Here is an 11,619-nt window from a genome sequence, read left to right as displayed (position 1 = left end):
CACGCTCCGGACAGAGCCCCTGTCGCTCAAGCCCTGGAAGCCCTAAGTACCTGGGTGGAATCAGTTCCAGGATTTCATTCATGCGGGAAAAGTTGAAAATGTGTCCGAGACAGCGCCCTCTAGGCGGACACACGCTCCGGACAGAGCCCCTGTCGCTCAAGCCCTGGAAGCCCTAAGTACCTGGGTGGAATCAGTTCCAGGATTTCATCCATGCGGGAAAAGTTGAAAATGTGTCCGAGACAGCGCCCCCTAGGCGGACACACGCTCCGGACAGAGCCCCTGTCGCTCAAGCCCTGGAAGCCCTAAGTACCTGGGTGGAATCAGTTCCAGGATTTCATCCATGCGGGAAAAGTTGAAAATGTGTCCGAGACAGCGCCCCCTAGGCGGACACACGCTCCGGACAGAGCCCCTGTCGCTCAAGCCCTGGAAGCCCTAAGTACCTGGGTGGAATCAGTTCCAGGATTTCATCCATGCGGGAAAAGTTGAAAATGTGTCCGGGACAGCGCCCCCTAGGCGGACACACGCTCCGGACAGAGCCCCTGTCGCTCAAGCCCTGGAAGCCCTAAGTACCTGGGTGGAATCAGTTCCAGGATTTCATTCATGCGGGAAAAGTTGAAAATGTGTCCGAGAAGGCGCCCCTTAGGCGGACACAGGTGTCTGCATGAGCCCCTGTCGCTCAGATGCTGGAAGAGCAGATTGAAAAAGGACCGGGGTAAAGAGGGGGAAAGCACCATATATGTGTCCGGGAAGGCGCCCCTCGGGCGGACACAGGTGTCTGCATGAGCCCCTGTCGCTCAGATGCTGGAAGATCAGTTTGAAAAAAGGACCAGAGGATAGAGGGGAAAAACACCATATATGTGTCCGGGAAGGCGCCCCTCGGGCGGACACAGGTGTCTGCATGAGCCCCTGTCGCTCAGATGCTGGAAGATCAGTTTGAAAAAGGACCGGGGTAAAGAGGGGGGAAGCACCATATATGTGTCCGGGAAGGCGCCCCTCGGGCGGACACAGGTGTCTGCATGAGCCCCTGTCGCTCAGATGCTGGAAGATCAGTTTGAAAAAAGAACCAGAGGATAGAGGGGAAAAACACCATATTTGTGTCCGAAAATAGCTCACTTTGACTCGGACGCGTTCCCTGTGATTTCAGCCTGTCAGACATGGTGCACATAGTAACGAGATGGAGGTGTTTTGGTCGACCAGGTAAAAAACGAAAAATCGAGAGAAGGTAAAAAGTAGGTGAAAAATTAAGCCTCTCTCGTTAAGGTACTTAGAAAAAATCCCAAAAAAAAAATGAACTCCCATTGAAATGAATGGGGAAAAATTTTTTTCTCGTTTTTTTTCTAAGTACAACAACGAGAGAAGGTAAAAAATGGTTTTTTTTAGCCTCTCTCGTTAAGGTACTTAGAAAAAAACCCAGATTTTTTATTTTCTCGTTTTTTTTCTAAGTACAACAACGAGAGAAGGTAAAAACAGGTGCTTTTTAGCCTCTCTCGTTAAGGTACTTGGAAAAAATCCGAGACATGTTTGGTCTTCCCCACTGACAGTGCGCCTTTGCTGGGTAAGTTGTGGACGTGCCAGGCACCCCCGGGACACCGGTGGAACGCGGCCGGACTCGTGGTACTCCAACCCGGGCATAATTTTGGATATTTCCCGGTCCTTTTTTTCCCCACTTTCCCAACTTTTCTTCTGAATCACAGTGCGCCTTTGCTGGGTAAGTTGTGGACATGGCAGGCACCCCCGGGACACCGGTGGAACGCGGCCGGACTCGTGGTACTCCAACCCGGGCATAATTTTGGATCAAATTCGGGACTTTTGCCCACTTTCCCAACTTTTCTTCCCAATCACAGTGCGCCTTTGCTGGGTAAGTTGTGGACATGCCAGGCACCCCCGGGACACCGGTGGAACGCGGCCGGACTCGTGGTACTCCAACCCGGGCATAATTTTGGATCAAATTCGGGACTTTTGCCCACTTTCCCAACTTTTCTTCCCAATCACAGTGCGCCTTTGCTGGGTAAGTTGTGGACATGCCAGGCACCCCCGGGACACCGGTGGAACGCGGCCGGACTCGTGGTACTCCAACCCGGGCATAATTTTGGATCAAATTCGGGACTTTTGCCCACTTTCCCAACTTTTCTTCCCAATCACAGTGCGCCTTTGCTGGGTGCGTCTTAGGCATTGTAGGCACCCCGGAACCCTGGTGGAACGCGGCGGGACTTGTGGGACTCGAACCTGGGTGTGATTTTGGACCAAATTCGGGACTTTTGCCCACTTTCCCAACTTTTCTTCCCAATCACAGTGCGCCTTTGCTGGGTAAGTTGTGGACATGCCAGGCACCCCCGGGACACCGGTGGAACGCGGCGGGACTTGTGGGACTCGAACCTGGGTGTGATTTTGGACCAAATTCGGGACTTTTGCCCACTTTCCCAACTTTTCTTCCCAATCACAGTGCGCCTTTGCTGGGTGCGTCGTGGACATTGTAGGCACCCCGGAACCCTGGTGGAACGCGGCGGGACTTGTGGGACTCGAACCTGGGTGTGATTTTGGACCAAATTCGGGACTTTTGCCCACTTTCCCAACTTTTCTTCCCAATCACAGTGCGCCTTTGCTGGGTGCGTTGTGGACATTGTAGGCACCCCGGAACCCTGGTGGAACGCGGCGGGACTTGTGGGACTCGAACCTGGGTGTGATTTTGGACCAAATTCGGGACTTTTGCCCACTTTCCCAACTTTTCTTCCCAATCACAGTGCGCCTTTGCTGGGTGCGTCGTGGACATTGTAGGCACCCCGAGACACTGGTGGAACGCGGCGGGACTTGTGGGGCTCGAACCTGGGTGTGATTTTGGACCAAATTCGGGACTTTTGCCCACTTTCCCAACTTTTCTTCCCAATCACAGTGCGCCTTTGCTGGGTAAGTTGTGGACATTGTAGGCACCCCGAGACACTGGTGGAACGCGGCGGGACTTGTGGGACTCGAACCTGGGTGTGATTTTGGACCAAATTCGGGACTTTTGCCCACTTTCCCAACTTTTCTTCCCAATCACAGTGCGCCTTTGCTGGGTGCGTCGTGGACATTGTAGGCACCCCGAGACACTGGTGGAACGCGGCGGGACTTGTGGGGCTCGAACCTGGGTGTGATTTTGGACCAAATTCGGGACTTTTGCCCACTTTCCCAACTTTTCTTCCCAATCACAGTGCGCCTTTGCTGGGTAAGTTGTGGACATTGTAGGCACCCCGAGACACTGGTGGAACGCGGCGGGACTTGTGGGACTCGAACCTGGGTGTGATTTTGGACCAAATTCGGGACTTTTGCCCACTTTCCCAACTTTTCTTCCCAATCACAGTGCGCCTTTGCTGGGTGCGTTGTGGACATTGTAGGCGCCCCGGAACCCTGGTGGAACGCGGCGGGACTTGTGGGACTCGAACCTGGGTGTGATTTTGGACCAAATTCGGGACTTTTGCCCACTTTCCCAACTTTTCTTCCCAATCACAGTGCGCCTTTGCTGGGTGCGTCGTGGACATTGTAGGCACCCCGGAACCCTGGTGGAACGCGGCGGGACTTGTGGGACTCGAACCTGGGTGTGATTTTGGACCAAATTCGGGACTTTTGCCCACTTTCCCAACTTTTCTTCCCAATCACAGTGCGCCTTTGCTGGGTGCGTTGTGGACATTGTAGGCACCCCGGAACCCTGGTGGAACGCGGCGGGACTTGTGGGACTCGAACCTGGGTGTGATTTTGGACCAAATTCGGGACTTTTGCCCACTTTCCCAACTTTTCTTCCCAGTCACAGTGCGCCTTTGCTGGGTGCGTTGTGGACATTGTAGGCACCCCGGAACCCTGGTGGAACGCGGCGGGACTTGTGGGACTCGAACCTGGGTGTGATTTTGGACCAAATTCGGGACTTTTGCCCACTTTCCCAACTTTTCTTCCCAATCACAGTGCGCCTTTGCTGGGTAAGTTGTGGACATGCCAGGCACCCCCGGGACACCGGTGGAACGCGGCGGGACTTGTGGGACTCGAACCTGGGTGTGATTTTGGACCAAATTCGGGACTTTTGCCCACTTTCCCAACTTTTCTTCCCAATCACAGTGCGCCTTTGCTGGGTGCGTCGTGGACATTGTAGGCACCCCGGAACCCTGGTGGAACGCGGCGGGACTTGTGGGACTCGAACCTGGGTGTGATTTTGGACCAAATTCGGGACTTTTGCCCACTTTCCCAACTTTTCTTCCCAATCACAGTGCGCCTTTGCTGGGTGCGTTGTGGACATTGTAGGCACCCCGGAACCCTGGTGGAACGCGGCGGGACTTGTGGGACTCGAACCTGGGTGTGATTTTGGACCAAATTCGGGACTTTTGCCCACTTTCCCAACTTTTCTTCCCAATCACAGTGCGCCTTTGCTGGGTGCGTCGTGGACATTGTAGGCACCCCGAGACACTGGTGGAACGCGGCGGGACTTGTGGGGCTCGAACCTGGGTGTGATTTTGGACCAAATTCGGGACTTTTGCCCACTTTCCCAACTTTTCTTCCCAATCACAGTGCGCCTTTGCTGGGTAAGTTGTGGACATTGTAGGCACCCCGAGACACTGGTGGAACGCGGCGGGACTTGTGGGACTCGAACCTGGGTGTGATTTTGGACCAAATTCGGGACTTTTGCCCACTTTCCCAACTTTTCTTCCCAATCACAGTGCGCCTTTGCTGGGTGCGTCGTGGACATTGTAGGCACCCCGAGACACTGGTGGAACGCGGCGGGACTTGTGGGGCTCGAACCTGGGTGTGATTTTGGACCAAATTCGGGACTTTTGCCCACTTTCCCAACTTTTCTTCCCAATCACAGTGCGCCTTTGCTGGGTAAGTTGTGGACATTGTAGGCACCCCGAGACACTGGTGGAACGCGGCGGGACTTGTGGGACTCGAACCTGGGTGTGATTTTGGACCAAATTCGGGACTTTTGCCCACTTTCCCAACTTTTCTTCCCAATCACAGTGCGCCTTTGCTGGGTGCGTTGTGGACATTGTAGGCGCCCCGGAACCCTGGTGGAACGCGGCGGGACTTGTGGGACTCGAACCTGGGTGTGATTTTGGACCAAATTCGGGACTTTTGCCCACTTTCCCAACTTTTCTTCCCAATCACAGTGCGCCTTTGCTGGGTAAGTTGTGGACATTGTAGGCACCCCGAGACACTGGTGGAACGCGGCGGGACTTGTGGGGCTCGAACCTGGGTGTGATTTTGGACCAAATTCGGGACTTTTGCCCACTTTCCCAACTTTTCTTCCCAATCACAGTGCGCCTTTGCTGGGTGCGTTGTGGACATTGTAGGCACCCCGGAACCCTGGTGGAACGCGGCGGGACTTGTGGGACTCGAACCTGGGTGTGATTTTGGACCAAATTCGGGACTTTTGCCCACTTTCCCAACTTTTCTTCCCAATCACAGTGCGCCTTTGCTGGGTGCGTCGTGGACATTGTAGGCACCCCGGAACCCTGGTGGAACGCGGCGGGACTTGTGGGACTCGAACCTGGGTGTGATTTTGGACCAAATTCGGGACTTTTGCCCACTTTCCCAACTTTTCTTCCCAATCACAGTGCGCCTTTGCTGGGTGCGTTGTGGACATTGTAGGCACCCCGGAACCCTGGTGGAACGCGGCGGGACTTGTGGGACTCGAACCTGGGTGTGATTTTGGACCAAATTCGGGACTTTTGCCCACTTTCCCAACTTTTCTTCCCAGTCACAGTGCGCCTTTGCTGGGTGCGTTGTGGACATTGTAGGCACCCCGGAACCCTGGTGGAACGCGGCGGGACTTGTGGGACTCGAACCTGGGTGTGATTTTGGACCAAATTCGGGACTTTTGCCCACTTTCCCAACTTTTCTTCCCAATCACAGTGCGCCTTTGCTGGGTAAGTTGTGGACATTGTAGGCACCCCGAGACACTGGTGGAACGCGGCGGGACTTGTGGGACTCGAACCTGGGTGTGATTTTGGACCAAATTCGGGACTTTTGCCCACTTTCCCAACTTTTCTTCCCAATCACAGTGCGCCTTTGCTGGGTGCGTTGTGGACATTGTAGGCGCCCCGGAACCCTGGTGGAACGCGGCGGGACTTGTGGGACTCGAACCTGGGTGTGATTTTGGACCAAATTCGGGACTTTTGCCCACTTTCCCAACTTTTCTTCCCAATCACAGTGCGCCTTTGCTGGGTGCGTCGTGGACATTGTAGGCACCCCGGAACCCTGGTGGAACGCGGCGGGACTTGTGGGACTCGAACCTGGGTGTGATTTTGGACCAAATTCGGGACTTTTGCCCACTTTCCCAACTTTTCTTCCCAATCACAGTGCGCCTTTGCTGGGTGCGTTGTGGACATTGTAGGCACCCCGGAACCCTGGTGGAACGCGGCGGGACTTGTGGGACTCGAACCTGGGTGTGATTTTGGACCAAATTCGGGACTTTTGCCCACTTTCCCAACTTTTCTTCCCAGTCACAGTGCGCCTTTGCTGGGTAAGTTGTGGACATTGTAGGCACCCCGAGACACTGGTGGAACGCGGCGGGACTTGTGGGACTCGAACCTGGGTGTGATGCCTTTGCTGGGTGCGTTGTGGACATTGTAGGCACCCCGGAACCCTGGTGGAACGCGGCGGGACTTGTGGGACTCGAACCTGGGTGTGATTTTGGACCAAATTCGGGACTTTTGCCCACTTTCCCAACTTTTCTTCCCAATCACAGTGCGCCTTTGCTGGGTAAGTTGTGGACATTGTAGGCACCCCGAGACACTGGTGGAACGCGGCGGGACTTGTGGGACTCGAACCTGGGTGTGATTTTGGACCAAATTCGGGACTTTTGCCCACTTTCCCAACTTTTCTTCCCAATCACAGTGCGCCTTTGCTGGGTGCGTCGTGGACATTGTAGGCACCCCGGAACCCTGGTGGAACGCGGCGGGACTTGTGGGACTCGAACCTGGGTGTGATTTTGGACCAAATTCGGGACTTTTGCCCACTTTCCCAACTTTTCTTCCCAATCACAGTGCGCCTTTGCTGGGTGCGTCGTGGACATTGTAGGCACCCCGAGACACTGGTGGAACGCGGCGGGACTTGTGGGGCTCGAACCTGGGTGTGATTTTGGACCAAATTCGGGACTTTTGCCCACTTTCCCAACTTTTCTTCCCAATCACAGTGCGCCTTTGCTGGGTAAGTTGTGGACATTGTAGGCACCCCGAGACACTGGTGGAACGCGGCGGGACTTGTGGGACTCGAACCTGGGTGTGATTTTGGACCAAATTCGGGACTTTTGCCCACTTTCCCAACTTTTCTTCCCAATCACAGTGCGCCTTTGCTGGGTGCGTTGTGGACATTGTAGGCGCCCCGGAACCCTGGTGGAACGCGGCGGGACTTGTGGGACTCGAACCTGGGTGTGATTTTGGACCAAATTCGGGACTTTTGCCCACTTTCCCAACTTTTCTTCCCAATCACAGTGCGCCTTTGCTGGGTGCGTCGTGGACATTGTAGGCACCCCGGAACCCTGGTGGAACGCGGCGGGACTTGTGGGACTCGAACCTGGGTGTGATTTTGGACCAAATTCGGGACTTTTGCCCACTTTCCCAACTTTTCTTCCCAATCACAGTGCGCCTTTGCTGGGTGCGTTGTGGACATTGTAGGCACCCCGGAACCCTGGTGGAACGCGGCGGGACTTGTGGGACTCGAACCTGGGTGTGATTTTGGACCAAATTCGGGACTTTTGCCCACTTTCCCAACTTTTCTTCCCAATCACAGTGCGCCTTTGCTGGGTGCGTCGTGGACATTGTAGGCACCCCGAGACACTGGTGGAACGCGGCGGGACTTGTGGGGCTCGAACCTGGGTGTGATTTTGGACCAAATTCGGGACTTTTGCCCACTTTCCCAACTTTTCTTCCCAATCACAGTGCGCCTTTGCTGGGTAAGTTGTGGACATTGTAGGCACCCCGAGACACTGGTGGAACGCGGCGGGACTTGTGGGACTCGAACCTGGGTGTGATTTTGGACCAAATTCGGGACTTTTGCCCACTTTCCCAACTTTTCTTCCCAATCACAGTGCGCCTTTGCTGGGTGCGTTGTGGACATTGTAGGCGCCCCGGAACCCTGGTGGAACGCGGCGGGACTTGTGGGACTCGAACCTGGGTGTGATTTTGGACCAAATTCGGGACTTTTGCCCACTTTCCCAACTTTTCTTCCCAATCACAGTGCGCCTTTGCTGGGTGCGTCGTGGACATTGTAGGCACCCCGGAACCCTGGTGGAACGCGGCGGGACTTGTGGGACTCGAACCTGGGTGTGATTTTGGACCAAATTCGGGACTTTTGCCCACTTTCCCAACTTTTCTTCCCAATCACAGTGCGCCTTTGCTGGGTGCGTTGTGGACATTGTAGGCACCCCGGAACCCTGGTGGAACGCGGCGGGACTTGTGGGACTCGAACCTGGGTGTGATTTTGGACCAAATTCGGGACTTTTGCCCACTTTCCCAACTTTTCTTCCCAGTCACAGTGCGCCTTTGCTGGGTAAGTTGTGGACATTGTAGGCACCCCGAGACACTGGTGGAACGCGGCGGGACTTGTGGGACTCGAACCTGGGTGTGATGCCTTTGCTGGGTGCGTTGTGGACATTGTAGGCACCCCGGAACCCTGGTGGAACGCGGCGGGACTTGTGGGACTCGAACCTGGGTGTGATTTTGGACCAAATTCGGGACTTTTGCCCACTTTCCCAACTTTTCTTCCCAATCACAGTGCGCCTTTGCTGGGTAAGTTGTGGACATTGTAGGCACCCCGAGACACTGGTGGAACGCGGCGGGACTTGTGGGACTCGAACCTGGGTGTGATTTTTGATCATTTCGTGGACTTTTGCTATGCATGCCTTCTCCCCGCTAGTTTGATGTGTGCTGCTGCAAAAGTTCCAAGAGGGCGTTTTTGCCCCCCTCCAAACTCCCTCTCTTTGCTTATAGTGCATATATTCTGCTGGATCTACTCTCTATTTACTCCAAGGAAAAAAACTAGCCGGTCGCGGCAAATTTTTACAATCGGTCGCCAAACTACGGCACGAGGGCCGAACGCGGTACGCCGGCGTCCAAGATACGGCCCGGGGATTTTTTTGATTTTTTGGGCTTTTTTTGATTTTTTTGGACATGTTGGGCATCCCAGGACTCGGGTGCGACTGCAGGACGTGTGGGGCTCTAACCTGGGTGTGGTTTTTGGTCATTTTCCGGACTTTTGCCCACTTTTCCAACTTTTCTTCCCAATCACAGTGCGCCTTTGCTGGGTAAGTTGTGGACATGCCAGGCACCCCCGGAACCCTGGTGGAACGCGGCGGGACTTGTGGGACTCGAATCTGGGTGTGATTTTGGACCAAATTCGGGACTTTTGCCCACTTTCCCAACTTTTCTTCCCAATCACAGTGCGCCTTTGCTGGGTGCGTTGTGGACATTGTAGGCACCCCGAGACACTGGTGGGACGCGGCGGGACTTGTGGGACTCGAACCTGGGTGTGATTTTGGACCAAATTCGGGACTTTTGCCCACTTTCCCAACTTTTCTTCCCAATCACAGTGCGCCTTTGCTGGGTAAGTTGTGGACATTGTAGGCACCCCGGAACCCTGGTGGAACGCGGCGGGACTTGCGGGACTCGAACCTGGGTGTGATTTTGGACCAAATTCGGGACTTTTGCCCACTTTCCCAACTTTTCTTCCCAATCACAGTGCGCCTTTGCTGGGTGCGTTGTGGACATTGTAGGCACCCCGGAACCCTGGTGGAACGCGGCGGGACTTGTGGGACTCGAACCTGGGTGTGATTTTGGACCAAATTCGGGACTTTTGCCCACTTTCCCAACTTTTCTTCCCAATCACAGTGCGCCTTTGCTGGGTGCGTTGTGGACATTGTAGGCACCCCGAGACACTGGTGGAACGCGGCGGGACTTGCGGGACTCGAACCTGGGTGTGATTTTGGACCAAATTCGGGACTTTTGCCCACTTTCCCAACTTTTCTTCCCAATCACAGTGCGCCTTTGCTGGGTGCGTCGTGGACATTGTAGGCACCCCGGAACCCTGGTGGAACGCGGCGGGACTTGTGGGACTCGAACCTGGGTGTGATTTTGGACCAAATTCGGGACTTTTGCCCACTTTCCCAACTTTTCTTCCCAATCACAGTGCGCCTTTGCTGGGTGCGTCGTGGACATTGTAGGCACCCCGGAACCCTGGTGGAACGCGGCGGGACTTGTGGGACTCGAACCTGGGTGTGATTTTGGACCAAATTCGGGACTTTTGCCCACTTTCCCAACTTTTCTTCCCAATCACAGTGCGCCTTTGCTGGGTGCGTTGTGGACATTGTAGGCACCCCGAGACACTGGTGGAACGCGGCGGGACTTGTGGGACTCGAACCTGGGTGTGCTTTTGGACCAAATTCGGGACTTTTGCCCACTTTCCCAACTTTTCTTCCCAATCACAGTGCGCCTTTGCTGGGTAAGTTGTGGACATTGTAGGCACCCCGGAACCCTGGTGGAACGCGGCGGGACTTGTGGGACTCGAACCTGGGTGTGATTTTGGACCAAATTCGGGACTTTTGCCCACTTTCCCAACTTTTCTTCCCAATCACAGTGCGCCTTTGCTGGGTGCGTTGTGGACATTGTAGGCACCCCGAGACACTGGTGGAACGCGGCGGGACTTGTGGGACTCGAACCTGGGTGTGATTTTGGACCAAATTCGGGACTTTTGCCCACTTTCCCAACTTTTCTTCCCAATCACAGTGCGCCTTTGCTGGGTAAGTTGTGGACATTGTAGGCACCCCGGAACCCTGGTGGAACGCGGCGGGACTTGTGGGACTCGAACCTGGGTGTGATTTTGGACCAAATTCGGGACTTTTGCCCACTTTCCCAACTTTTCTTCCCAATCACAGTGCGCCTTTGCTGGGTGCGTCTTAGGCATTGTAGGCACCCCGGAACCCTGGTGGAACGCGGCGGGACTTGTGGGACTCGAACCTGGGTGTGATTTTGGACCAAATTCGGGACTTTTGCCCACTTTCCCAACTTTTCTTCCCAATCACAGTGCGCCTTTGCTGGGTGCGTTGTGGACATTGTAGGCACCCCGAGACACTGGTGGAACGCGGCGGGACTTGTGGGACTCGAACCTGGGTGTGATTTTGGACCAAATTCGGGACTTTTGCCCACTTTCCCAACTTTTCTTCCCAATCACAGTGCGCCTTTGCTGGGTGCGTTGTGGACATTGTAGGCACCCCGGAACCCTGGTGGAACGCGGCGGGACTTGTGGGACTCGAACCTGGGTGTGATTTTGGACCAAATTCGGGACTTTTGCCCACTTTCCCAACTTTTCTTCCCAATCACAGTGCGCCTTTGCTGGGTGCGTTGTGGACATTGTAGGCACCCCGAGACACTGGTGGAACGCGGCGGGACTTGTGGGACTCGAACCTGGGTGTGATTTTGGACCAAATTCGGGACTTTTGCCCACTTTCCCAACTTTTCTTCCCAATCACAGTGCGCCTTTGCTGGGTGCGTCGTGGACATGTCAGGCACCCCGCAACCCTGGTGGAACGCGGCGGGACTTGTGGGACTCGAACCTGGGTGTGATTTTGGACCAAATTCGGGACTTTTGCCCACTTTCCCAACTTTT

Source organism: Nerophis lumbriciformis, unplaced genomic scaffold (assembly GCF_033978685.3).
Source record: "Nerophis lumbriciformis unplaced genomic scaffold, RoL_Nlum_v2.1 HiC_scaffold_108, whole genome shotgun sequence".
Classification (NCBI taxonomy): domain Eukaryota; kingdom Metazoa; phylum Chordata; class Actinopteri; order Syngnathiformes; family Syngnathidae; genus Nerophis; species Nerophis lumbriciformis.
Note: the sequence above shows the minus strand (reverse complement) of the source record.